At 46.2% G+C, this 17539-nt stretch overlaps 75 non-coding genes across 75 annotated transcripts; all 75 read left to right on the top strand.

The window, feature by feature from the left end:
• Window positions 1-560: 560 nt before the first annotated feature.
• Window positions 561-632, top strand: TRNAP-CGG (transfer RNA proline (anticodon CGG)). Its single transcript has one exon. It is a non-coding gene; the product is annotated as a tRNA-Pro (tRNA).
• Window positions 633-721: 89 nt separating this feature from the next.
• On the top strand, window positions 722-795 carry TRNAP-CGG (transfer RNA proline (anticodon CGG)). The gene has a single exon. It is a non-coding gene; the product is annotated as a tRNA-Pro (tRNA).
• An 86-nt stretch (window positions 796-881) lies between these two features.
• TRNAP-UGG (transfer RNA proline (anticodon UGG)) lies at window positions 882-953 on the top strand. The gene has a single exon. It is a non-coding gene; the product is annotated as a tRNA-Pro (tRNA).
• A 249-nt stretch (window positions 954-1202) lies between these two features.
• TRNAP-CGG (transfer RNA proline (anticodon CGG)) lies at window positions 1203-1274 on the top strand. The gene has a single exon. It is a non-coding gene; the product is annotated as a tRNA-Pro (tRNA).
• Window positions 1275-1523: 249 nt separating this feature from the next.
• On the top strand, window positions 1524-1595 carry TRNAP-CGG (transfer RNA proline (anticodon CGG)). Its single transcript has one exon. It is a non-coding gene; the product is annotated as a tRNA-Pro (tRNA).
• Window positions 1596-1843: 248 nt separating this feature from the next.
• TRNAP-UGG (transfer RNA proline (anticodon UGG)) lies at window positions 1844-1915 on the top strand. The gene has a single exon. It is a non-coding gene; the product is annotated as a tRNA-Pro (tRNA).
• A 410-nt stretch (window positions 1916-2325) lies between these two features.
• Window positions 2326-2397, top strand: TRNAP-CGG (transfer RNA proline (anticodon CGG)). Its single transcript has one exon. It is a non-coding gene; the product is annotated as a tRNA-Pro (tRNA).
• Window positions 2398-2486: 89 nt separating this feature from the next.
• TRNAP-CGG (transfer RNA proline (anticodon CGG)) lies at window positions 2487-2560 on the top strand. Its single transcript has one exon. It is a non-coding gene; the product is annotated as a tRNA-Pro (tRNA).
• Window positions 2561-2646: 86 nt separating this feature from the next.
• On the top strand, window positions 2647-2718 carry TRNAP-UGG (transfer RNA proline (anticodon UGG)). Its single transcript has one exon. It is a non-coding gene; the product is annotated as a tRNA-Pro (tRNA).
• A 250-nt stretch (window positions 2719-2968) lies between these two features.
• On the top strand, window positions 2969-3040 carry TRNAP-CGG (transfer RNA proline (anticodon CGG)). The gene has a single exon. It is a non-coding gene; the product is annotated as a tRNA-Pro (tRNA).
• Window positions 3041-3128: 88 nt separating this feature from the next.
• Window positions 3129-3200, top strand: TRNAP-UGG (transfer RNA proline (anticodon UGG)). The gene has a single exon. It is a non-coding gene; the product is annotated as a tRNA-Pro (tRNA).
• An 88-nt stretch (window positions 3201-3288) lies between these two features.
• On the top strand, window positions 3289-3360 carry TRNAP-CGG (transfer RNA proline (anticodon CGG)). Its single transcript has one exon. It is a non-coding gene; the product is annotated as a tRNA-Pro (tRNA).
• Window positions 3361-3609: 249 nt separating this feature from the next.
• On the top strand, window positions 3610-3681 carry TRNAP-CGG (transfer RNA proline (anticodon CGG)). Its single transcript has one exon. It is a non-coding gene; the product is annotated as a tRNA-Pro (tRNA).
• Window positions 3682-3769: 88 nt separating this feature from the next.
• On the top strand, window positions 3770-3841 carry TRNAP-UGG (transfer RNA proline (anticodon UGG)). The gene has a single exon. It is a non-coding gene; the product is annotated as a tRNA-Pro (tRNA).
• Window positions 3842-3930: 89 nt separating this feature from the next.
• On the top strand, window positions 3931-4002 carry TRNAP-CGG (transfer RNA proline (anticodon CGG)). Its single transcript has one exon. It is a non-coding gene; the product is annotated as a tRNA-Pro (tRNA).
• Window positions 4003-4090: 88 nt separating this feature from the next.
• TRNAP-CGG (transfer RNA proline (anticodon CGG)) lies at window positions 4091-4162 on the top strand. The gene has a single exon. It is a non-coding gene; the product is annotated as a tRNA-Pro (tRNA).
• An 89-nt stretch (window positions 4163-4251) lies between these two features.
• Window positions 4252-4325, top strand: TRNAP-CGG (transfer RNA proline (anticodon CGG)). Its single transcript has one exon. It is a non-coding gene; the product is annotated as a tRNA-Pro (tRNA).
• Window positions 4326-4411: 86 nt separating this feature from the next.
• On the top strand, window positions 4412-4483 carry TRNAP-UGG (transfer RNA proline (anticodon UGG)). Its single transcript has one exon. It is a non-coding gene; the product is annotated as a tRNA-Pro (tRNA).
• Window positions 4484-4571: 88 nt separating this feature from the next.
• TRNAP-UGG (transfer RNA proline (anticodon UGG)) lies at window positions 4572-4643 on the top strand. The gene has a single exon. It is a non-coding gene; the product is annotated as a tRNA-Pro (tRNA).
• An 88-nt stretch (window positions 4644-4731) lies between these two features.
• TRNAP-CGG (transfer RNA proline (anticodon CGG)) lies at window positions 4732-4803 on the top strand. The gene has a single exon. It is a non-coding gene; the product is annotated as a tRNA-Pro (tRNA).
• Window positions 4804-4891: 88 nt separating this feature from the next.
• Window positions 4892-4963, top strand: TRNAP-UGG (transfer RNA proline (anticodon UGG)). The gene has a single exon. It is a non-coding gene; the product is annotated as a tRNA-Pro (tRNA).
• An 88-nt stretch (window positions 4964-5051) lies between these two features.
• On the top strand, window positions 5052-5123 carry TRNAP-UGG (transfer RNA proline (anticodon UGG)). Its single transcript has one exon. It is a non-coding gene; the product is annotated as a tRNA-Pro (tRNA).
• An 88-nt stretch (window positions 5124-5211) lies between these two features.
• TRNAP-UGG (transfer RNA proline (anticodon UGG)) lies at window positions 5212-5283 on the top strand. Its single transcript has one exon. It is a non-coding gene; the product is annotated as a tRNA-Pro (tRNA).
• An 89-nt stretch (window positions 5284-5372) lies between these two features.
• On the top strand, window positions 5373-5444 carry TRNAP-CGG (transfer RNA proline (anticodon CGG)). The gene has a single exon. It is a non-coding gene; the product is annotated as a tRNA-Pro (tRNA).
• Window positions 5445-5532: 88 nt separating this feature from the next.
• On the top strand, window positions 5533-5604 carry TRNAP-CGG (transfer RNA proline (anticodon CGG)). Its single transcript has one exon. It is a non-coding gene; the product is annotated as a tRNA-Pro (tRNA).
• Window positions 5605-5693: 89 nt separating this feature from the next.
• Window positions 5694-5767, top strand: TRNAP-CGG (transfer RNA proline (anticodon CGG)). The gene has a single exon. It is a non-coding gene; the product is annotated as a tRNA-Pro (tRNA).
• A 568-nt stretch (window positions 5768-6335) lies between these two features.
• On the top strand, window positions 6336-6407 carry TRNAP-UGG (transfer RNA proline (anticodon UGG)). The gene has a single exon. It is a non-coding gene; the product is annotated as a tRNA-Pro (tRNA).
• Window positions 6408-6816: 409 nt separating this feature from the next.
• Window positions 6817-6888, top strand: TRNAP-UGG (transfer RNA proline (anticodon UGG)). Its single transcript has one exon. It is a non-coding gene; the product is annotated as a tRNA-Pro (tRNA).
• Window positions 6889-7137: 249 nt separating this feature from the next.
• Window positions 7138-7209, top strand: TRNAP-CGG (transfer RNA proline (anticodon CGG)). The gene has a single exon. It is a non-coding gene; the product is annotated as a tRNA-Pro (tRNA).
• Window positions 7210-7458: 249 nt separating this feature from the next.
• TRNAP-CGG (transfer RNA proline (anticodon CGG)) lies at window positions 7459-7532 on the top strand. Its single transcript has one exon. It is a non-coding gene; the product is annotated as a tRNA-Pro (tRNA).
• Window positions 7533-7618: 86 nt separating this feature from the next.
• Window positions 7619-7690, top strand: TRNAP-UGG (transfer RNA proline (anticodon UGG)). Its single transcript has one exon. It is a non-coding gene; the product is annotated as a tRNA-Pro (tRNA).
• An 89-nt stretch (window positions 7691-7779) lies between these two features.
• TRNAP-CGG (transfer RNA proline (anticodon CGG)) lies at window positions 7780-7853 on the top strand. Its single transcript has one exon. It is a non-coding gene; the product is annotated as a tRNA-Pro (tRNA).
• An 86-nt stretch (window positions 7854-7939) lies between these two features.
• On the top strand, window positions 7940-8011 carry TRNAP-UGG (transfer RNA proline (anticodon UGG)). The gene has a single exon. It is a non-coding gene; the product is annotated as a tRNA-Pro (tRNA).
• An 89-nt stretch (window positions 8012-8100) lies between these two features.
• On the top strand, window positions 8101-8174 carry TRNAP-CGG (transfer RNA proline (anticodon CGG)). The gene has a single exon. It is a non-coding gene; the product is annotated as a tRNA-Pro (tRNA).
• An 86-nt stretch (window positions 8175-8260) lies between these two features.
• Window positions 8261-8332, top strand: TRNAP-UGG (transfer RNA proline (anticodon UGG)). Its single transcript has one exon. It is a non-coding gene; the product is annotated as a tRNA-Pro (tRNA).
• Window positions 8333-8581: 249 nt separating this feature from the next.
• On the top strand, window positions 8582-8653 carry TRNAP-CGG (transfer RNA proline (anticodon CGG)). The gene has a single exon. It is a non-coding gene; the product is annotated as a tRNA-Pro (tRNA).
• Window positions 8654-8742: 89 nt separating this feature from the next.
• TRNAP-CGG (transfer RNA proline (anticodon CGG)) lies at window positions 8743-8816 on the top strand. The gene has a single exon. It is a non-coding gene; the product is annotated as a tRNA-Pro (tRNA).
• Window positions 8817-9223: 407 nt separating this feature from the next.
• TRNAP-UGG (transfer RNA proline (anticodon UGG)) lies at window positions 9224-9295 on the top strand. The gene has a single exon. It is a non-coding gene; the product is annotated as a tRNA-Pro (tRNA).
• Window positions 9296-9544: 249 nt separating this feature from the next.
• On the top strand, window positions 9545-9616 carry TRNAT-CGU (transfer RNA threonine (anticodon CGU)). Its single transcript has one exon. It is a non-coding gene; the product is annotated as a tRNA-Thr (tRNA).
• A 248-nt stretch (window positions 9617-9864) lies between these two features.
• On the top strand, window positions 9865-9936 carry TRNAP-UGG (transfer RNA proline (anticodon UGG)). Its single transcript has one exon. It is a non-coding gene; the product is annotated as a tRNA-Pro (tRNA).
• Window positions 9937-10185: 249 nt separating this feature from the next.
• Window positions 10186-10257, top strand: TRNAP-CGG (transfer RNA proline (anticodon CGG)). The gene has a single exon. It is a non-coding gene; the product is annotated as a tRNA-Pro (tRNA).
• A 249-nt stretch (window positions 10258-10506) lies between these two features.
• Window positions 10507-10580, top strand: TRNAP-CGG (transfer RNA proline (anticodon CGG)). The gene has a single exon. It is a non-coding gene; the product is annotated as a tRNA-Pro (tRNA).
• Window positions 10581-10666: 86 nt separating this feature from the next.
• On the top strand, window positions 10667-10738 carry TRNAP-UGG (transfer RNA proline (anticodon UGG)). Its single transcript has one exon. It is a non-coding gene; the product is annotated as a tRNA-Pro (tRNA).
• An 89-nt stretch (window positions 10739-10827) lies between these two features.
• Window positions 10828-10901, top strand: TRNAP-CGG (transfer RNA proline (anticodon CGG)). The gene has a single exon. It is a non-coding gene; the product is annotated as a tRNA-Pro (tRNA).
• Window positions 10902-10987: 86 nt separating this feature from the next.
• TRNAP-UGG (transfer RNA proline (anticodon UGG)) lies at window positions 10988-11059 on the top strand. The gene has a single exon. It is a non-coding gene; the product is annotated as a tRNA-Pro (tRNA).
• Window positions 11060-11148: 89 nt separating this feature from the next.
• Window positions 11149-11222, top strand: TRNAP-CGG (transfer RNA proline (anticodon CGG)). The gene has a single exon. It is a non-coding gene; the product is annotated as a tRNA-Pro (tRNA).
• Window positions 11223-11308: 86 nt separating this feature from the next.
• Window positions 11309-11380, top strand: TRNAP-UGG (transfer RNA proline (anticodon UGG)). Its single transcript has one exon. It is a non-coding gene; the product is annotated as a tRNA-Pro (tRNA).
• A 249-nt stretch (window positions 11381-11629) lies between these two features.
• TRNAP-CGG (transfer RNA proline (anticodon CGG)) lies at window positions 11630-11701 on the top strand. The gene has a single exon. It is a non-coding gene; the product is annotated as a tRNA-Pro (tRNA).
• Window positions 11702-11790: 89 nt separating this feature from the next.
• TRNAP-CGG (transfer RNA proline (anticodon CGG)) lies at window positions 11791-11864 on the top strand. The gene has a single exon. It is a non-coding gene; the product is annotated as a tRNA-Pro (tRNA).
• A 247-nt stretch (window positions 11865-12111) lies between these two features.
• On the top strand, window positions 12112-12185 carry TRNAP-CGG (transfer RNA proline (anticodon CGG)). Its single transcript has one exon. It is a non-coding gene; the product is annotated as a tRNA-Pro (tRNA).
• Window positions 12186-12271: 86 nt separating this feature from the next.
• Window positions 12272-12343, top strand: TRNAP-UGG (transfer RNA proline (anticodon UGG)). The gene has a single exon. It is a non-coding gene; the product is annotated as a tRNA-Pro (tRNA).
• Window positions 12344-12592: 249 nt separating this feature from the next.
• Window positions 12593-12664, top strand: TRNAP-CGG (transfer RNA proline (anticodon CGG)). The gene has a single exon. It is a non-coding gene; the product is annotated as a tRNA-Pro (tRNA).
• A 250-nt stretch (window positions 12665-12914) lies between these two features.
• TRNAP-CGG (transfer RNA proline (anticodon CGG)) lies at window positions 12915-12986 on the top strand. The gene has a single exon. It is a non-coding gene; the product is annotated as a tRNA-Pro (tRNA).
• Window positions 12987-13234: 248 nt separating this feature from the next.
• On the top strand, window positions 13235-13306 carry TRNAP-CGG (transfer RNA proline (anticodon CGG)). Its single transcript has one exon. It is a non-coding gene; the product is annotated as a tRNA-Pro (tRNA).
• An 88-nt stretch (window positions 13307-13394) lies between these two features.
• Window positions 13395-13466, top strand: TRNAP-UGG (transfer RNA proline (anticodon UGG)). Its single transcript has one exon. It is a non-coding gene; the product is annotated as a tRNA-Pro (tRNA).
• Window positions 13467-13554: 88 nt separating this feature from the next.
• TRNAP-CGG (transfer RNA proline (anticodon CGG)) lies at window positions 13555-13626 on the top strand. Its single transcript has one exon. It is a non-coding gene; the product is annotated as a tRNA-Pro (tRNA).
• An 88-nt stretch (window positions 13627-13714) lies between these two features.
• TRNAP-CGG (transfer RNA proline (anticodon CGG)) lies at window positions 13715-13786 on the top strand. Its single transcript has one exon. It is a non-coding gene; the product is annotated as a tRNA-Pro (tRNA).
• An 89-nt stretch (window positions 13787-13875) lies between these two features.
• TRNAP-CGG (transfer RNA proline (anticodon CGG)) lies at window positions 13876-13949 on the top strand. The gene has a single exon. It is a non-coding gene; the product is annotated as a tRNA-Pro (tRNA).
• Window positions 13950-14035: 86 nt separating this feature from the next.
• Window positions 14036-14107, top strand: TRNAP-UGG (transfer RNA proline (anticodon UGG)). Its single transcript has one exon. It is a non-coding gene; the product is annotated as a tRNA-Pro (tRNA).
• An 88-nt stretch (window positions 14108-14195) lies between these two features.
• TRNAP-UGG (transfer RNA proline (anticodon UGG)) lies at window positions 14196-14267 on the top strand. Its single transcript has one exon. It is a non-coding gene; the product is annotated as a tRNA-Pro (tRNA).
• An 89-nt stretch (window positions 14268-14356) lies between these two features.
• On the top strand, window positions 14357-14428 carry TRNAP-CGG (transfer RNA proline (anticodon CGG)). Its single transcript has one exon. It is a non-coding gene; the product is annotated as a tRNA-Pro (tRNA).
• An 88-nt stretch (window positions 14429-14516) lies between these two features.
• Window positions 14517-14588, top strand: TRNAP-UGG (transfer RNA proline (anticodon UGG)). The gene has a single exon. It is a non-coding gene; the product is annotated as a tRNA-Pro (tRNA).
• Window positions 14589-14676: 88 nt separating this feature from the next.
• Window positions 14677-14748, top strand: TRNAP-CGG (transfer RNA proline (anticodon CGG)). The gene has a single exon. It is a non-coding gene; the product is annotated as a tRNA-Pro (tRNA).
• An 88-nt stretch (window positions 14749-14836) lies between these two features.
• Window positions 14837-14908, top strand: TRNAP-UGG (transfer RNA proline (anticodon UGG)). Its single transcript has one exon. It is a non-coding gene; the product is annotated as a tRNA-Pro (tRNA).
• Window positions 14909-15157: 249 nt separating this feature from the next.
• Window positions 15158-15229, top strand: TRNAP-CGG (transfer RNA proline (anticodon CGG)). Its single transcript has one exon. It is a non-coding gene; the product is annotated as a tRNA-Pro (tRNA).
• An 89-nt stretch (window positions 15230-15318) lies between these two features.
• TRNAP-CGG (transfer RNA proline (anticodon CGG)) lies at window positions 15319-15392 on the top strand. Its single transcript has one exon. It is a non-coding gene; the product is annotated as a tRNA-Pro (tRNA).
• A 247-nt stretch (window positions 15393-15639) lies between these two features.
• Window positions 15640-15713, top strand: TRNAP-CGG (transfer RNA proline (anticodon CGG)). The gene has a single exon. It is a non-coding gene; the product is annotated as a tRNA-Pro (tRNA).
• Window positions 15714-15799: 86 nt separating this feature from the next.
• TRNAP-UGG (transfer RNA proline (anticodon UGG)) lies at window positions 15800-15871 on the top strand. The gene has a single exon. It is a non-coding gene; the product is annotated as a tRNA-Pro (tRNA).
• Window positions 15872-16120: 249 nt separating this feature from the next.
• TRNAP-CGG (transfer RNA proline (anticodon CGG)) lies at window positions 16121-16192 on the top strand. Its single transcript has one exon. It is a non-coding gene; the product is annotated as a tRNA-Pro (tRNA).
• A 250-nt stretch (window positions 16193-16442) lies between these two features.
• TRNAP-CGG (transfer RNA proline (anticodon CGG)) lies at window positions 16443-16514 on the top strand. The gene has a single exon. It is a non-coding gene; the product is annotated as a tRNA-Pro (tRNA).
• Window positions 16515-16762: 248 nt separating this feature from the next.
• Window positions 16763-16834, top strand: TRNAP-CGG (transfer RNA proline (anticodon CGG)). Its single transcript has one exon. It is a non-coding gene; the product is annotated as a tRNA-Pro (tRNA).
• An 88-nt stretch (window positions 16835-16922) lies between these two features.
• On the top strand, window positions 16923-16994 carry TRNAP-UGG (transfer RNA proline (anticodon UGG)). The gene has a single exon. It is a non-coding gene; the product is annotated as a tRNA-Pro (tRNA).
• Window positions 16995-17082: 88 nt separating this feature from the next.
• Window positions 17083-17154, top strand: TRNAP-CGG (transfer RNA proline (anticodon CGG)). Its single transcript has one exon. It is a non-coding gene; the product is annotated as a tRNA-Pro (tRNA).
• An 88-nt stretch (window positions 17155-17242) lies between these two features.
• TRNAP-CGG (transfer RNA proline (anticodon CGG)) lies at window positions 17243-17314 on the top strand. The gene has a single exon. It is a non-coding gene; the product is annotated as a tRNA-Pro (tRNA).
• An 89-nt stretch (window positions 17315-17403) lies between these two features.
• On the top strand, window positions 17404-17477 carry TRNAP-CGG (transfer RNA proline (anticodon CGG)). Its single transcript has one exon. It is a non-coding gene; the product is annotated as a tRNA-Pro (tRNA).
• The last annotated feature ends 62 nt before the right edge of the window (window positions 17478-17539 follow it).

Genomic DNA, 17539 nt, shown 5'->3' with positions numbered 1-17539 from the left:
AGAAGTAATTTGGTGACCATTCAAATGCAACGAGTTAAATTGAAGGACTACGAGCTGAGCATGTTTCAGTGTCATACTTCGTCCGTTGGTCTAGGGGTATGATACTCGCTTCGGGTGTGAGTGGTCCCTGGTTCAAATCCCGGACGGACCCGAGTTTTTGCAGAGGTAATTTAGTGACTATTTAAATGCAACTAACTACAGGGTAGGCCTATGAGTTGAGCATGTTTTATTTCATACATGGTCCGTTGGTCTAGGGGTATGATACTCGCTTTGGGTGTGAGTGGTCCCGGGTTCAAATCTCGGACGGACCCGAGTTTTTGCAGAGGTAATTTAGTGACTATTTAAATGCAACTAACTACAGAGTAGGCCTATGAGTTGAGCATGTTTTATTTCATACATGGTCCGTTGGGCTAGGGGTATGATACTCGCTTTGGGTGTGAGTGGTCCCGGGTTCAAATCCCGGACGGACCCGAGTTTTTGCAGAGGTAATTTAGTGACTATTTAAATGCAACTAGTTATATTGTAGGCCTACGAGTTGAGCATGTTTCAGTGTCATACATGGTCCGTTGGTCTAGGGGTATGGCACTCGCTTCGGGTGTGAGTGGTCCCGGGTTCAAATCCCGGACGGACCCGAGTTTTTGCAGAGGTAATTTGGTGACTATTCAAATGCAACGAGTTAAATTGAAGGACTACGAGCTGAGCATGTATCAGTGTCATACTTCGTCCGTTGGTCTAGGGGTATGATACTCGCTTCGGGTGTGAGTGGTCCCGGGTTCAAATCCCGGACGGACCCGAGTTTTTGCAGAGGAAATTTAGTGACTATTTAAATGCAACTAACTACAGGGTAGGCCTATGAGTTGAGCATGTTTTATTTCATACATGGTCCGTTGGTCTAGGGGTATGATACTCGCTTTGGGTGTGAGTGGTCCCGGGTTCAAATCCCGGACGGACCCGAGTTTTTGCAGAGGTAATTTAGTGACTATTTAAATTCAACTAACTACAGGGTAGGCCTATGAGTTGAGCATGTTTTATTTCATACATGGTCCGTTGGTCTAGGGGTATGATACTCGCTTTGGGTGTGAGTGGTCCCGGGTTCAAATCGCGGACGGACCCGAGTTTTTCCAGAGGTAATTTAGTGACTATTCAAATGCAACTAGTTATATTGTAGGCCTACGAGTTGAGCATGTTTCAGTGTCATACATGGTCCGTTGGCCTAGGGGTATGATACTCGCTTCGGGTGTGAGTGGACCCGGGTTCAAATCCCGGACGGACCCGAGTTTTTGCAGAGGTAATTTAGTGACTATTTTAATGCAACTAACTACAGGGTAGGCCTATGAGTTGAGCATGTTTTATTTCATAAATGGTCCGTTGGTCTAGGGGTATGATACGCGCTTTGGGTGTGAGTGGTCCCGGGTTCAAATCCCGGACGGACCCGAGTTTTTGCAGAGGTAATTTAGTGACTATTTAAATGCAACTAGTTATATTGTAGGCCTATGAGTTGAGCATGTTTCAGTGTCATACATGGTCCGTTGGTCTAGGGGTATGGTACTCGCTTCGGGTGTGAGTGGTCCCGGGTTCAAATCCCGGACGGACCCGAGTTTTTGCAGAGCTAATTTAGTGACTATTTAAATGCAAGTAACTACAGGGTAGGCCTATGAGTTGAGCATGTTTTATTTCATACATGGTCCGTTGGTCTAGGGGTATGATACTCGCTTTGGGTGTGAGTGGTCCCGGGTCCAAATCCCGGACGGACCCGAGTTTTTGCAGAGGTAATTTAGTGACTATTTAAATGCAACTAACTACAGGGTAGGCCTATGAGTTGAGCATGTTTTATTTCATACATGGTCCGTTGGTCTAGGGGTATGATACTCGCTTTGGGTGTGAGTGGTCCCGGGTTCAAATCCCGGACGGACCCGAGTTTTTGCAGAGGTAATTTAGTGACTATTCAAATGCAACTAGTTATATTGTAGGCCTACGAGTTGAGCATGTTTCAGTGTCATACATGGTCCGTTGGCCTAGGGGTATGATACTCGCTTCGGGTGTGAGTGGTACCGGGTTCAAATCCCGGACGGACCCGAGTTTTTGCAGAGGTAATTTAGTGACTATTTAAATGCAGCTAACTACAGTGTAGGCCTATGAGTTGAGTATGTTTTATTTCATACATGGTCCGTTGGTCTAGGGGTATGATACTCGCTTTGGGTGTGAGTGGTCCCGGGTTCAAATCCCGGACAGACCCGAGTTTTTGCAGAGGTAATTTAGTGACTATTTAAATGCAACTAGTTATATTGTAGGCCTACGAGTTGAGCATGTTTCAGTGTCATACATGGTCCGTTGGTCTAGGGGTATGGCACTCGCTTCGGGTGTGAGTGGTCCCGGGTTCAAATCCCGGACGGACCCGAGTTTTTGCAGAGGTAATTTGGTGACTATTCAAATGCAACGAGTTAAATTGAAGGACTACGAGCTGAGCATGTTTCAGTGTCATACTTCGTCCGTTGGTCTAGGGGTATGATACTCGCTTCGGGTGTGAGTGGTCCCGGGTTCAAATCCCGGACGGACCCGAGTTTTTGCAGAGGTAATTTAGTGACTATTTAAATGCAACTAACTACAGGGTAGGCCTATGAGTTGAGCATGTTTTATTTCATACATGGTCCGTTGGTCTAGGGGTATGATATTCGCTTTGGGTGCGAGTGGTCCCGGGTTCAAATCCCGGACGGACCCGTGTTTTTGCAGAAGTAATTTGGTGACTATTTAAAAGTAACTAGTTAAATTGTAGGACTACGAGCTGAGCATGTTTCAGTGTCATACTTCGTCCGTTGTTCTAGGGGTATGATACTCGCTTCGGGTGTGAGTGGTCCCGGGTTCAAATCCCGGACGGACCCGAGTTTTTGCAGAGGTAATTTAGTGACTATTCAAATGCAACTAGTTGTATTGTAGGCCTACGAGTTGAGCATGTTTCAGTGTCATACATGGTCCGTTGGCCTAGGGGTATGATACTCGCTTCGGGTGTGAGTGGTCCCGGGTTCAAATCCCGGACGGACCCGAGTTTTTGCAGAGGTAATTTAGTGACTATTTAAATGCAACTAACTACAGGGTAGGCCTATGAGTTGAGCATGTTTTATTTCATACATGGTCCGTTAGTCTAGGGGTATGATACTCGCTTTGGGTGTGAGTGGTCCCGGGTTCAAATCCCGGACGGACCCGAGTTTTTGCAGAGGTAATTTAGTGACTATTTAAATGCAACTAGTTATATTGTAGGCCTACGAGTTGAGCATGTTTTATTTCATACATGGTCCGTTGGTCTAGGGGTATGATACTCGCTTCGGGTGTGAGTGGTCCCGGGTTCAAATCCCGGACGGACCCGAGTTTTTGCAGAGGTAATTTAAAGACTATTTAAATGCAACTAACTACAGGGTAGGCCTATGAGTTGAGCATGTTTTATTTCATACATGGTCCGTTGGTCTAGGGGTATGATACTCGCTTTGGGTGTGAGTGGTCCCGGGTTCAAATCCTGGACGGACCCGAGTTTTTGCAGAGGTAATTTAGTGACTATTCAAATGCAACTAGTTATATTGTAGGCCTACGAGTTGAGCATGTTTCAGTGTCATACATGGTCCGTTGGCCTAGGGGTATGATACTCGCTTCGGGTGTGAGTGGTCCCGGGTTCAAATCCCGGACGGACCCGAGGTTTTGCAGAGGTAATTTAGTGACTATTTAAATGCAACTAACTACAGGGTAGGCCTATGAGTTGAGCATGTTTTATTTCATACATGGTCCGTTGGTCTAGGGGTATGATACTCGCTTTGGGTGTGAGTGGTCCCGGGTTCAAATCCCGGACGGACCCGAGTTTTTGCAGAGGTAATTTAGTGACTATTCAAATGCTACTAGTTATATTGTAGGCCTACGAGTTGAGCATGTTTCAGTGTCATACATGGTCCGTTGGCCTAGGGGTATGATACTCGCTTCGGGTGTGAGTGGTCCCGGGTTCAAATCCCGGACGGACCCGAGCTTTTGCAGAGGTAATTTAGTGACTATTTAAATGCAACTAACTACAGGGTAGGCCTATGAGTTGAGCATGTTTTATTTCATACATGGTCCGTTGGTCTAGGGGTATGATACTCGCTTCGGGTGTGAGTGGTCCCGGGTTCAAATCCCGGACGGACCCGACTTTTTGCAGAGGTAATTTGGTGACTATTCAAATGCAACGAGTTAAATTGAAGGACTACGAGCTGAGCATGTTTCAGTGTCATACTTCGTCCGTTGGTCTAGGGGTATGATACTCGCTTCGGGTGTGAGTGGTCCCGGGTTCAAATCCCGGACGGACCCGACTTTTTGCAGAGGTAATTTAGTGACTATTTAAATGCAACTAACTACAGGGTAGGCCTATGAGTTGAGCATGTTTTATTTCATACATGGTCCGTTGGTCTAGGGGTATGATACTCGCTTTGGGTGCGAGTGGTCCCGGGTTCAAATCCCGGACGGGCCCGTGTTTTTGCAGAAGTAATTTGGTGACTATTTAAATGCAACTAACTACAGGGTAGGCCTATGAGTTGAGCATGTTTTATTTCATACATGGTCCGTTAGTCTAGGGGTATGATACTCGCTTTGGGTGTGAGTGGTCCCGGGTTCAAATCCCGGACGGACCCGAGTTTTTGCAGAGGTAATTTAGTGACTATTTAAATGCAACTAGTTATGTTGTAGGCCTACGAGTTGAGCATGTTTTATTTCATACATGGTCCGTTGGTCTAGGGGTATGATACTCGCTTCGGGTGTGAGTGGTCCCGGGTTCAAATCCCGGACGGACCCGAGTTTTTGCAGAGGTAATTTAAAGACTATTTAAATGCAACTAACTACAGGGTAGGCCTATGAGTTGAGCATGTTTTATTTCATACATGGTCCGTTGGTCTAGGGGTATGATACTCGCTTTGGGTGTGAGTGGTCCCGGGTTCAAATCCCGGACGGACCCGAGTTTTTGCAGAAGTAATTTAGTGACTATTTAAATGCAACTAACTACAGGGTAGGCCTATGAGTTGAGCATGTTTTATTTCATACATGGTCCGTTGGTCTAGTGGTATGATACTCGCTTTGGGTGTGAGTGGTCCCGGGTTCAAATCCCGGACGGACCCGAGTTTTTGCAGAGGTAATTTAGTGACTATTTAAATGCAACTAACTACAGGGTAGGCCTATGAGTTGAGCATGTTTTATTTCATACATGGTCCGTTGGTCTAGGGGTATGATACTCGCTTTGGGTGTGAGTGGTCCCGGGTTCAAATCCCGGACGGACCCGAGTTTTTGCAGAGGTAATTTAGTGACTATTCAAATGCTACTAGTTATATTGTAGGCCTACGAGTTGAGCATAATTCAGTGTCATACATGGTCCGTTGGCCTAGGGGTATGATACTCGCTTCGGGTGTGAGTGGTCCCGGGTTCAAATCCCGGACGGACCCGAGCTTTTGCAGAGGTAATTTAGTGACTATTTAAATGCAACTAACTACAGGGTAGGCCTATGAGTTGAGCATGTTTTATTTCATACATGGTCCGTTGGTCTAGGGGTATGATACTCGCTTCGGGTGTGAGTGGTCCCGGGTTCAAATCCCGGACGGACCCGACTTTTTGCAGAGGTAATTTGGTGACTATTCAAATGCAACGAGTTAAATTGAAGGACTACGAGCTGAGCATGTTTCAGTGTCATACTTCGTCCGTTGGTCTAGGGGTATGATACTCGCTTCGGGTGTGAGTGGTCCCGGGTTCAAATCCCGGACGGACCCGACTTTTTGCAGAGGTAATTTAGTGACTATTTAAATGCAACTAACTACAGGGTAGGCCTATGAGTTGAGCATGTTTTATTTCATACATGGTCCGTTGGTGTAGGGGTATGATACTCGCTTTGGGTGCGAGTGGTCCCGGGTTCAGATCCCGGACGGGCCCGTGTTTTTGCAGAAGTAATTTGGTGACTATTTAAAAGTAACTAGTAAAATTGTAGGACTACGAGCTGAGCATGTTTCAGTGTCATACTTCGTCCGTTGTTCTAGGGGTATGATACTCGCTTCGGGTGTGAGTGGTCCCGGGTTCAAATCCCGGACGGACCCGAGTTTTTGCAGAGGTAATTTAGTGACTATTCAAATGCAACTAGTTATATTATAGGCCTACGAGTGTAGCATGTTTCAGTGTCATACATGGTCCGTTGGCCTAGGGGTATGATACTCGCTTCGGATGTGAGTGGTCCGGGGTTCAAATCCTGGACGGACCCGAGTTTTTGCAGAGGTAATTTAGTGACTATTTAAATGCAACTAACTACAGGGTAGGCCTATGAGTTGAGCATGTTTTATTTCATACATGGTCCGTTGGTCTAGGGGTATGATACTCGCTTTGGGTGCGAGTGGTTCCGGGTTCAAATCCCGGACGGACCCGAGATTTTGCAGAAGTAATTTGGTGACTATTCAAATGCAACGAGTTAAATTGAAGGACTACGAGCTGAGCATGTTTCAGTGTCATACTTCGTCCGTTGGTCTAGGGGTATGATACTCGCTTCGGGTGTGAGTGGTCCCGGGTTCAAATCCTGGACGGACCCGAGTTTTTGCAGAGGTAATTTAGTGACAATTTAAATGCAACTAACTACAGGGTAGGCCTATGAGTTGAGCATGTTTTATTTCATACATGGTCCGTTGGTCTAGGGGTATGATACTCGCTTTGTGTGTGAGTGGTCCCGGGTTCAAATCCCGGACGCACCCGAGTTTTTGCAGAAGTAATTTAGTGACTATTTAAATGCAACTAACTACAGGGTAGGCCTATGAGTTGAGCATGTTTTATTTCATACATGGTCCGTTGGTCTAGGGGTATGATACTCGCTTTGGGTGTGAGTGGTCCCGGGTTCAAATCCCGGACGGACCCGAGTTTTTGCAGAGGTAATTTAGTGACTATTTAAATGCAACTAACTACAGGGTAGGCCTATGAGTTGAGCATGTTTTATTTCATACATTGTCCGTTGGTCTAGGGGTATGATACTCGCTTTGGGTGTGAGTGGTCCCGGGTTCAAATCCCGGACGGACCCGAGTTTTTGCAGAGGTAATTTAGTGACTATTCAAATGCAACTAGTTATATTGTAGGCCTACGAGTTGAGCATGTTTCAGTGTCATACATGGTCCGTTGGTCTAGGGGTATGATACTCGCTTCGGGTGTGAGTGGTCCCGGGTTCAAATCCCGGACGGACCCGAGTTTTTGCAGAGGTAATTTAGTGACTATTTAAATGCAACTAACTACAGGGTAGGCCTATGAGTTGAGCATGTTTTATTTCATACATGGTCCGTTGGTCTAGGGGTATGATACTCGCTTTGGGTGTGAGTGGTCCGGGGTTCAAATCCCGGACGGACCCGAGTTTTTGCAGAGGTAATTTAGTGACTATTTAAATGCAACTAGTTAAATTGAAGGACTACGAGCTGAGCATGTTTCAGTGTCATACTTCGTCCGTTGGTCTAGGGGTATGATACTCGCTTCGGGTGTGAGTGGTCCCGGGTTCAAATCCCGGACGGACCCGAGTTTTTGCAGAGGTAATTTAGTGACTATTTAAATGCAACTCACTACAGGGTAGGCCTACGAGTTGAGCATGTTTTATTTCATACATGGTCCGTTGGTCTAGGGGTATGATACTCGCTTTGGGTGCGAGTGGTTCCGGGTTCAAATCCCGGACGAACCCGAGTTTTTGCAGAAGTAATTTGGTGACTATTCAAATGCAACGAGTTAAATTGAAGGACTACGAGCTGAGCATGTTTCAGTGTCATACTTCGTCCGTTGGTCTAGGGGTATGATACTCGCTTCGGGTGTGAGTGGTCCCGGGTTCAAATCCCGGACGGACCCGAGATTTTGCAGAGGTAATTTAAAGACTATTTAAATGCAACTAACTACAGGGTAGGCCTATGAGTTGAGCATGTTTTATTTCATACATGGTCCGTTGGTCTAGGGGTATGATACTCGCTTTGGGTGCGAGTGGTTCCGGGTTCAAATCCCGGACGGACCCGAGTTTTTGCAGAAGTAATTTGGTGACTATTCAAATGCAACGAGTTAAATTGAAGGACTACGAGCTGAGCATGTTTCAGTGTCATACTTCGTCCGTTGGTCTAGGGGTATGATACTCGCTTCGGGTGTGAGTGGTCCCGGGTTCAAATCCCGGACGGACCCGAGTTTTTGCAGAGGTAATTTAGTGACAATTTAAATGCAACTAACTACAGGGTAGGCCTATGAGTTGAGCATGTTTTATTTCATACATGGTCCGTTGGTCTAGGGGTATGATACTCGCTTTGGGTGTGAGTGGTCCCGGGTTCAAATCCCGGACGGACCCGAGTTTTTGCAGAGGTAATTTAGTGACTATTTAAATGCAACTAACTACAGGGTAGGCCTATGAGTTGAGCATGTTTTATTTCATACATTGTCCGTTGGTCTAGGGGTATGATACTCGCTTTGGGTGTGAGTGGTCCCGGGTTCAAATCCCGGACGGACCCGAGTTTTTGCAGAGGTAATTTAGTGACTATTCAAATGCAACTAGTTATATTGTAGGCCTACGAGTTGAGCATGTTTGAGTGTCATACATGGTCCGTTGGTCTAGGGGTATGGTACTCGCTTCGGGTGTGAGTGGTCCCGGGTTCAAATCCCGGACGGACCCGAGTTTTTGCAGAGGTAATTTGGTGACTATTCAAATGCAACGAGTTAAATTTAAAGACTACGAGCTGAGCATGTTTCAGTGTCATACTTCGTCCGTTGGTCTAGGGGTATGATACTCGCTTCGGGTGTGAGTGGTCCCGGGTTCAAATCCCGGACGGACCCGAGTTTTTGCAGAGGTAATTTAGTGACTATTTAAATGCAACTAACTACAGGGTAGGCCTATGAGTTGAGCATGTTTTATTTCATACATGGTCCGTTGGTCTAGGGGTATGATACTCGCTTTGGGTGCGAGTGGTTCCGGTTTCAAATCCCGGACGAACCCGAGTTTTTGCAGAAGTAATTTGGTGACTATTCAAATGCAACGAGTTAAATTGAAAGACTACGAGCTGAGCATGTTTCAGTGTCATACTTCGTCCGTTGGTATAGGGGTATGATACTCGCTTCGGGTGTGAGTGGTCCCGGGTTCAAATCCCGGACGGACCCGAGATTTTGCAGAGGTAATTTAAAGACTATTTAAATGCAACTAACTACAGGGTAGGCCTATGAGTTGAGCATGTTTTATTTCATACATGGTCCGTTGGTCTAGGGGTATGATACTCGCTTTGGGTGTGAGTGGTCCCGGGTTCAAATCCCGGACGGACCCGAGTTTTTGCAGAAGTAATTTAGTGACTATTTAAATGCAACTAACTACAGGGTAGGCCTATGAGTTGAGCATGTTTTATTTCATACATGGTCCGTTGGTCTAGGGGTATGATACTCGCTTTGGGTGTGAGTGGTCCCGGGTTCAAATCCGGGACGGACCCGAGTTTTTGCAGAGGTAATTTAGTGACTATTCAAATGCAACTAGTTATATTTTAGGCCTACGAGTTGAGCATGTTTCAGTGTCATACATGGTCCGTTGGCCTAGGGGTATGATACTCGCTTCGTGTGTGAGTGGTCCCGGGTTCAAATCCCGGACGGACCCGAGTTTTTGCAGAGGTAATTTAGTGACTATTTAAATGCAACTAACTACAGGGTAGGCCTATGAGTTGAGCATGTTTTATTTCATACATGGTCCGTTGGTCTAGGGGTATGATACTCGCTTTGTGTGTGAGTGGTCCCGGGTTCAAATCCCGGACGCACCCGAGTTTTTGCAGAAGTAATTTAGTGACTATTTAAATGCAACTAACTACAGGGTAGGCCTATGAGTTGAGCATGTTTTATTTCATACATGGTCCGTTGGTCTAGGGGTATGATACTCGCTTTGGGTGTGAGTGGTCCCGGGTTCAAATCCCGGACGGACCCGAGTTTTTGCAGAGGTAATTTAGTGACTATTTAAATGCAACTAACTACAGGGTAGGCCTATGAGTTGAGCATGTTTTATTTCATACATTGTCCGTTGGTCTAGGGGTATGATACTCGCTTTGGGTGTGAGTGGTCCCGGGTTCAAATCCCGGACGGACCCGAGTTTTTGCAGAGGTAATTTAGTGACTATTCAAATGCAACTAGTTATATTGTAGGCCTACGAGTTGAGCATGTTTCAGTGTCATACATGGTCCGTTGGTCTAGGGGTATGATACTCGCTTCGGGTGTGAGTGGTCCCGGGTTCAAATCCCGGACGGACCCGAGTTTTTGCAGAGGTAATTTAGTGACTATTTAAATGCAACTAACTACAGGGTAGGCCTATGAGTTGAGCATGTTTTATTTCATACATGGTCCGTTGGTCTAGGGGTATGATACTCGCTTTGGGTGTGAGTGGTCCGGGGTTCAAATCCCGGACGGACCCGAGTTTTTGCAGAGGTAATTTAGTGACTATTTAAATGCAACTAGTTAAATTGAAGGACTACGAGCTGAGCATGTTTCAGTGTCATACTTCGTCCGTTGGTCTAGGGGTATGATACTCGCTTCGGGTGTGAGTGGTCCCGGGTTCAAATCCCGGACGGACCCGAGTTTTTGCAGAGGTAATTTAGTGACTATTTAAATGCAACTCACTACAGGGTAGGCCTATGAGTTGAGCATGTTTTATTTCATACATGGTCCGTTGGTCTAGGGGTATGATACTCGCTTTGGGTGCGAGTGGTTCCGGGTTCAAATCCCGGACGAACCCGAGTTTTTGCAGAAGTAATTTGGTGACTATTCAAATGCAACGAGTTAAATTGAAGGACTACGAGCTGAGCATGTTTCAGTGTCATACTTCGTCCGTTGGTCTAGGGGTATGATACTCGCTTCGGGTGTGAGTGGTCCCGGGTTCAAATCCCGGACGGACCCGAGATTTTGCAGAGGTAATTTAAAGACTATTTAAATGCAACTAACTACAGGGTAGGCCTATGAGTTGAGCATGTTTTATTTCATACATGGTCCGTTGGTCTAGGGGTATGATACTCGCTTTGGGTGCGAGTGGTTCCGGGTTCAAATCCCGGACGGACCCGAGTTTTTGCAGAAGTAATTTGGTGACTATTCAAATGCAACGAGTTAAATTGAAGGACTACGAGCTGAGCATGTTTCAGTGTCATACTTCGTCCGTTGGTCTAGGGGTATGATACTCGCTTCGGGTGTGAGTGGTCCCGGGTTCAAATCCCGGACGGACCCGAGTTTTTGCAGAGGTAATTTAGTGACAATTTAAATGCAACTAACTACAGGGTAGGCCTATGAGTTGAGCATGTTTTATTTCATACATGGTCCGTTGGTCTAGGGGTATGATTCTCGCTTTGGGTGTGAGTGGTCCCGGGTTCAAATCCCGGACGGACCCGAGTTTTTGCAGAGGTAATTTAGTGACTATTTAAATGCAACTAACTACAGGGTAGGCCTATGAGTTGAGCATGTTTTATTTCATACATTGTCCGTTGGTCTAGGGGTATGATACTCGCTTTGGGTGTGAGTGGTCCCGGGTTCAAATCCCGGACGGACCCGAGTTTTTGCAGAGGTAATTTAGTGACTATTCAAATGCAACTAGTTATATTGTAGGCCTACGAGTTGAGCATGTTTGAGTGTCATACATGGTCCGTTGGTCTAGGGGTATGGTACTCGCTTCGGGTGTGAGTGGTCCCGGGTTCAAATCCCGGACGGACCCGAGTTTTTGCAGAGGTAATTTGGTGACTATTCAAATGCAACGAGTTAAATTTAAAGACTACGAGCTGAGCATGTTTCAGTGTCATACTTCGTCCGTTGGTCTAGGGGTATGATACTCGCTTCGGGTGTGAGTGGTCCCGGGTTCAAATCCCGGACGGACCCGAGTTTTTGCAGAGGTAATTTAGTGACTATTTAAATGCAACTAACTACAGGGTAGGCCTATGAGTTGAGCATGTTTTATTTCATACATGGTCCGTTGGTCTAGGGGTATGATACTCGCTTTGGGTGCGAGTGGTTCCGGTTTCAAATCCCGGACGAACCCGAGTTTTTGCAGAAGTAATTTGGTGACTATTCAAATGCAACGAGTTAAATTGAAAGACTACGAGCTGAGCATGTTTCAGTGTCATACTTCGTCCGTTGGTCTAGGGGTATGATACTCGCTTCGGGTGTGAGTGGTCCCGGGTTCAAATCCCGGACGGACCCGAGATTTTGCAGAGGTAATTTAAAGACTATTTAAATGCAACTAACTACAGGGTAGGCCTATGAGTTGAGCATGTTTTATTTCATACATGGTCCGTTGGTCTAGGGGTATGATACTCGCTTTGGGTGTGAGTGGTCCCGGGTTCAAATCCCGGACGGACCCGAGTTTTTGCAGAAGTAATTTAGTGACTATTTAAATGCAACTAACTACAGGGTAGGCCTATGAGTTGAGCATGTTTTATTTCATACATGGTCCGTTGGTCTAGGGGTATGATACTCGCTTTGGGTGTGAGTGGTCCCGGGTTCAAATCCGGGACGGACCCGAGTTTTTGCAGAGGTAATTTAGTGACTATTCAAATGCAACTAGTTATATTTTAGGCCTACGAGTTGAGCATGTTTCAGTGTCATACATGGTCCGTTGGTCTAGGGGTATGGTACTCGCTTCGGGTGTGAGTGGTCCCGGGTTCAAATCCCGGACGGACCCGAGTTTTTGCAGAGGTAATTTGGTGACTATTCAAATGCAACGAGTTAAATTGAAGGACTACGAGCTGAGCATGTTTCAGTGCCATACTTCGTCCGTTGGTCTAGGGGTATGATACTCGCTTTGGGTGTGAGTGGTCCCGGGTTCAAATCCCGGACGGACCCGAGTTTTTGCAGAGGTAATTTAGTGACTATTCAAATGCAACTAGTTATATTGTAGGCCTACGAGTTGAGCATGTTTCAGTGTCATACATGGTCCGTTGGCCTAGGGGTATGATACTCGCTTCGGGTGTGAGTGGTCCCGGGTTCAAATCCCGGACGGACCCGAGTTTTTGCAGAGGTAATTTAGTGACTATTTAAATGCAACTAACTACAGGGTAGGCCTATGAGTTGAGCATGTTTTATTTCATACATGGTCCGTAAGTCTAGGGGTATGATACTCGCTTTGGGTGTGAGTGGTCCCGGGTTCAAATCCCGGACGGACCCGAGTTTTTGCAGAGGTAATTTAGTGACTATTTAAATGCAACTAGTTATATTGTAGGCCTACGAGTTGAGCATGTTTTATTTCATACATGGTCCGTTGGTCTAGGGGTATGATACTCGCTTCGGGTGTGAGTGGTCCCGGGTTCAAATCCCGGACGGACCCGAGTTTTTGCAGAGGTAATTTAAAGACTATTTAAATGCAACTAACTACAGGGTAGGCCTATGAGTTGAGCATGTTTTATTTCATACATGGTCCGTTGGTCTAGGGGTATGATACTCGCTTTGGGTGTGAGTGGTCCCGGGTTCAAATCCCGGACGGACCCGAGTTTTTGCAGAAGTAATTTAGTGACTATTTAAATGCAACTAACTACAGGGTAGGCCTATGAGTTGAGCATGTTTTATTTCATACATGGTCCGTTGGTCTAGGGGTATGATACTCGCTTCGGGTGTGAGTGGTCCCGGGTTCAAATCCCGGACGGACCCGAGCTTTTGCAGAGGTAATTTAGTGACTATTTAAATGCAACTAACTACAGGGTAGGCCTATGAGTTGAGCATGTTTTATTTCATACATGGTCCGTTGGTCTAGGGGTATGATACTCGCTTCGGGTGTGAGTGGTCCCGGGTTCAAATCCCGGACGGACCCGACTTTTTGCAGAGGTAATTTGGTGACTATTCAAATGCAACGAGTTAAATTGAAGGACTACGAGCTGAGCATGTTTCAGTGTCATACTTCGTCCGTTGGTCTAGGGGTATGATACTCGCTTCGGGTGTGAGTGGTCCCGGGTTCAAATCCCGGACGGACCCGACTTTTTGCAGAGGTAATTTAGTGACTATTTAAATGCAACTAACTACAGGGTAGGCCTATGAGTTGAGCATGTTTTATTTCATACATGGTCCGTTGGTCTAGGGGTATGATACTCGCTTTGGGTGCGAGTGGTCCCGGGTTCAAATCCCGGACGGGCCCGTGTTTTTGCAGAAGTAATTTGGTGACTATTTAAATGCAACTAACTACAGGGTAGGCCTATGAGTTGAGCATGTTTTATTTCATACATGGTCCGTTAGTCTAGGGGTATGATACTCGCTTTGGGTGTGAGTGGTCCCGGGTTCAAATCCCGGACGGACCCGAGTTTTTGCAGAGGTAATTTAGTGACTATTCAAATGCAACTAGTTATATTGTAGGCCTACGAGTTGAGCATGTTTCAGTGTCATACATGGTCCGTTGGCCTAGGGGTATGATACTCGCTTCGGGTGTGAGTGGTCCCGGGTTCAAATCCCGGACGGACCCGAGTTTTTGCAGAGGTAATTTAGTGACTATTTAAATGCAACTAACTACAGGGTAGGCCTATGAGTTGAGCATGTTTTATTTCATACATGGTCCGTTAGTCTAGGGGTATGATACTCGCTTTGGGTGTGAGTGGTCCCGGGTTCAAATCCCGGACGGACCCGAGTTTTTGCAGAGGTAATTTAGTGACTATTTAAATGCAACTAGTTATATTGTAGGCCTACGAGTTGAGCATGTTTTATTTCATACATGGTCCGTTGGTCTAGGGGTATGATACTCGTTTCGGGTGTGAGTGGTCCCGGGTTCAAATCCCGGACGGACCCGAGTTTTTGCAGAGGTAATTTAAAGACTATTTAAATGCAACTAACTACAGGGTAGGCCTATGAGTTGAGCATGTTTTATTTCATACATGGTCCGTTGGTCTAGGGGTATGATACTCGCTTTGGGTGTGAGTGGTCCCGGGTTCAAATCCCGGACGGACCCGAGTTTTTGCAGAGGTAATTTAGTGACTATTTAAATGCAACTAACTACAGGGTAGGCCTATGAGTTGAGCATGTTTTATTTCATACATTGTCCGTTGGTCTAGGGGTATGATACTCGCTTTGGGTGTGAGTGGTCCCGGGTTCAAATCCCGGACGGACCCGAGTTTTTGCAGAGGTAATTTAGTGACTATTCAAATGCAACTAGTTATATTGTAGGCCTACGAGTTGAGCATGTTTGAGTGTCATACATGGTCCGTTGGTCTAGGGGTATGGTACTCGCTTCGGGTGTGAGTGGTCCCGGGTTCAAATCCCGGACGGACCCGAGTTTTTGCAGAGGTAATTTGGTGACTATTCAAATGCAACGAGTTAAATTTAAAGACTACGAGCTGAGCATGTTTCAGTGTCATACTTCGTCCGTTGGTCTAGGGGTATGATACTCGCTTCGGGTGTGAGTGGTCCCGGGTTCAAATCCCGGACGGACCCGAGTTTTTGCAGAGGTAATTTAGTGACTATTTAAATGCAACTAACTACAGGGTAGGCCTATGAGTTGAGCATGTTTTATTTCATACATGGTCCGTTGGTCTAGGGGTATGATACTCGCTTTGGGTGCGAGTGGTTCCGGTTTCAAATCCCGGACGAACCCGAGTTTTTGCAGAAGTAATTTGGTGACTATTCAAATGCAACGAGTTAAATTGAAAGACTACGAGCTGAGCATGTTTCAGTGTCATACTTCGTCCGTTGGTCTAGGGGTATGATACTCGCTTCGGGTGTGAGTGGTCCCGGGTTCAAATCCCGGACGGACCCGAGATTTTGCAGAGGTAATTTAAAGACTATTTAAATGCAACTAACTACAGGGTAGGCCTATGAGTTGAGCATGTTTTATTTCATACATGGTCCGTTGGTCTAGGGGTATGATACTCGCTTTGGGTGTGAGTGGTCCCGGGTTCAAATCCCGGACGGACCCGAGTTTTTGCAGAAGTAATTTAGTGACTATTTAAATGCAACTAACTACAGGGTAGGCCTATGAGTTGAGCATGTTTTATTTCATACATGGTCCGTTGGTCTAGGGGTATGATACTCGCTTTGGGTGTGAGTGGTCCCGGGTTCAAATCCGGGACGGACCCGAGTTTTTGCAGAGGTAATTTAGTGACTATTCAAATGCAACTAGTTATATTTTAGGCCTACGAGTTGAGCATGTTTCAGTGTCATACATGGTCCGTTGGTCTAGGGGTATGGTACTCGCTTCGGGTGTGAGTGGTCCCGGGTTCAAATCCCGGACGGACCCGAGTTTTTGCAGAGGTAATTTGGTGACTATTCAAATGCAACGAGTTAAATTGAAGGACTACGAGCTGAGCATGTTTCAGTGCCATACTTCGTCCGTTGGTCTAGGGGTATGATACTCGCTTTGGGTGTGAGTGGTCCCGGGTTCAAATCCCGGACGGACCCGAGTTTTTGCAGAGGTAATTTAGTGACTATTCAAATGCAACTAGTTATATTGTAGGCCTACGAGTTGAGCATGTTTCAGTGTCATACATGGTCCGTTGGCCTAGGGGTATGATACTCGCTTCGGGTGTGAGTGGTCCCGGGTTCAAATCCCGGACGGACCCGAGTTTTTGCAGAGGTAATTTAGTGACTATTTAAATGCAACTAACTACAGGGTAGGCCTATGAGTTGAGCATGTTTTATTTCATACATGGTCCGTAAGTCTAGGGGTATGATACTCGCTTTGGGTGTGAGTGGTCCCGGGTTCAAATCCCGGACGGACCCGAGTTTTTGCAGAGGTAATTTAGTGACTATTTAAATGCAACTAGTTATATTGTAGGCCTACGAGTTGAGCATGTTTTATTTCATACATGGTCCGTTGGTCTAGGGGTATGATACTCGCTTCGGGTGTGAGTGGTCCCGGGTTCAAATCCCGGACGGACCCGAGTTTTTGCAGAGGTAATTTAAAGACTATTTAAATGCAACTAACTACAGGGTAGTTCTATGAGTTGAGCATGTTTTATTTCATACATGGTCCGTTGGTCTAGGGGTATGATACTCGCTTTGGGTGTGAGTGGTCCCGGGTTCAAATCCCGGACGGACCCGAGTTTTTGCAGAAGTAATTTAGTGACTATTTAAATGCAACTAACTACAGGGTAGGCCTATGAGTTGAGCATGTTTTATTTCATACATGGTCCGTTGGTCTAGGGGTATGATACTCGCTTCGGGTGTGAGTGGTCCCGGGTTCAAATCCCGGACGGACCCGAGCTTTTGCAGAGGTAATTTAGTGACTATTTAAATGCAACTAACTACAGGGTAGGCCTATGAGTTGAGCATGTTTTATTTCATACATGGTCCGTTGGTCTAGGGGTATGATACTCGCTTCGGGTGTGAGTGGTCCCGGGTTCAAATCCCGGACGGACCCGACTTTTTGCAGAGGTAATTTGGTGACTATTCAAATGCAACGAGTTAAATTGAAGGACTACGAGCTGAGCATGTTTCAGTGTCATACTTCGTCCGTTGGTCTAGGGGTATGATACTCGCTTCGGGTGTGAGTGGTCCCGGGTTCAAATCCCGGACGGACCCGACTTTTTGCAGAGGTAATTTAGTGACTATTTAAATGCAACTAACTACAGGGTAGGCCTATGAG

This window comes from Phalangium opilio, unplaced genomic scaffold (assembly GCF_054372755.1).
Source record: "Phalangium opilio isolate 3A_F unplaced genomic scaffold, DU_Popi_V2 ptg000487l_1, whole genome shotgun sequence".
Lineage (NCBI taxonomy): Eukaryota > Metazoa > Arthropoda > Arachnida > Opiliones > Phalangiidae > Phalangium > Phalangium opilio.
Note: the sequence above shows the minus strand (reverse complement) of the source record. Positions and strands in the feature narration are given on the sequence as shown.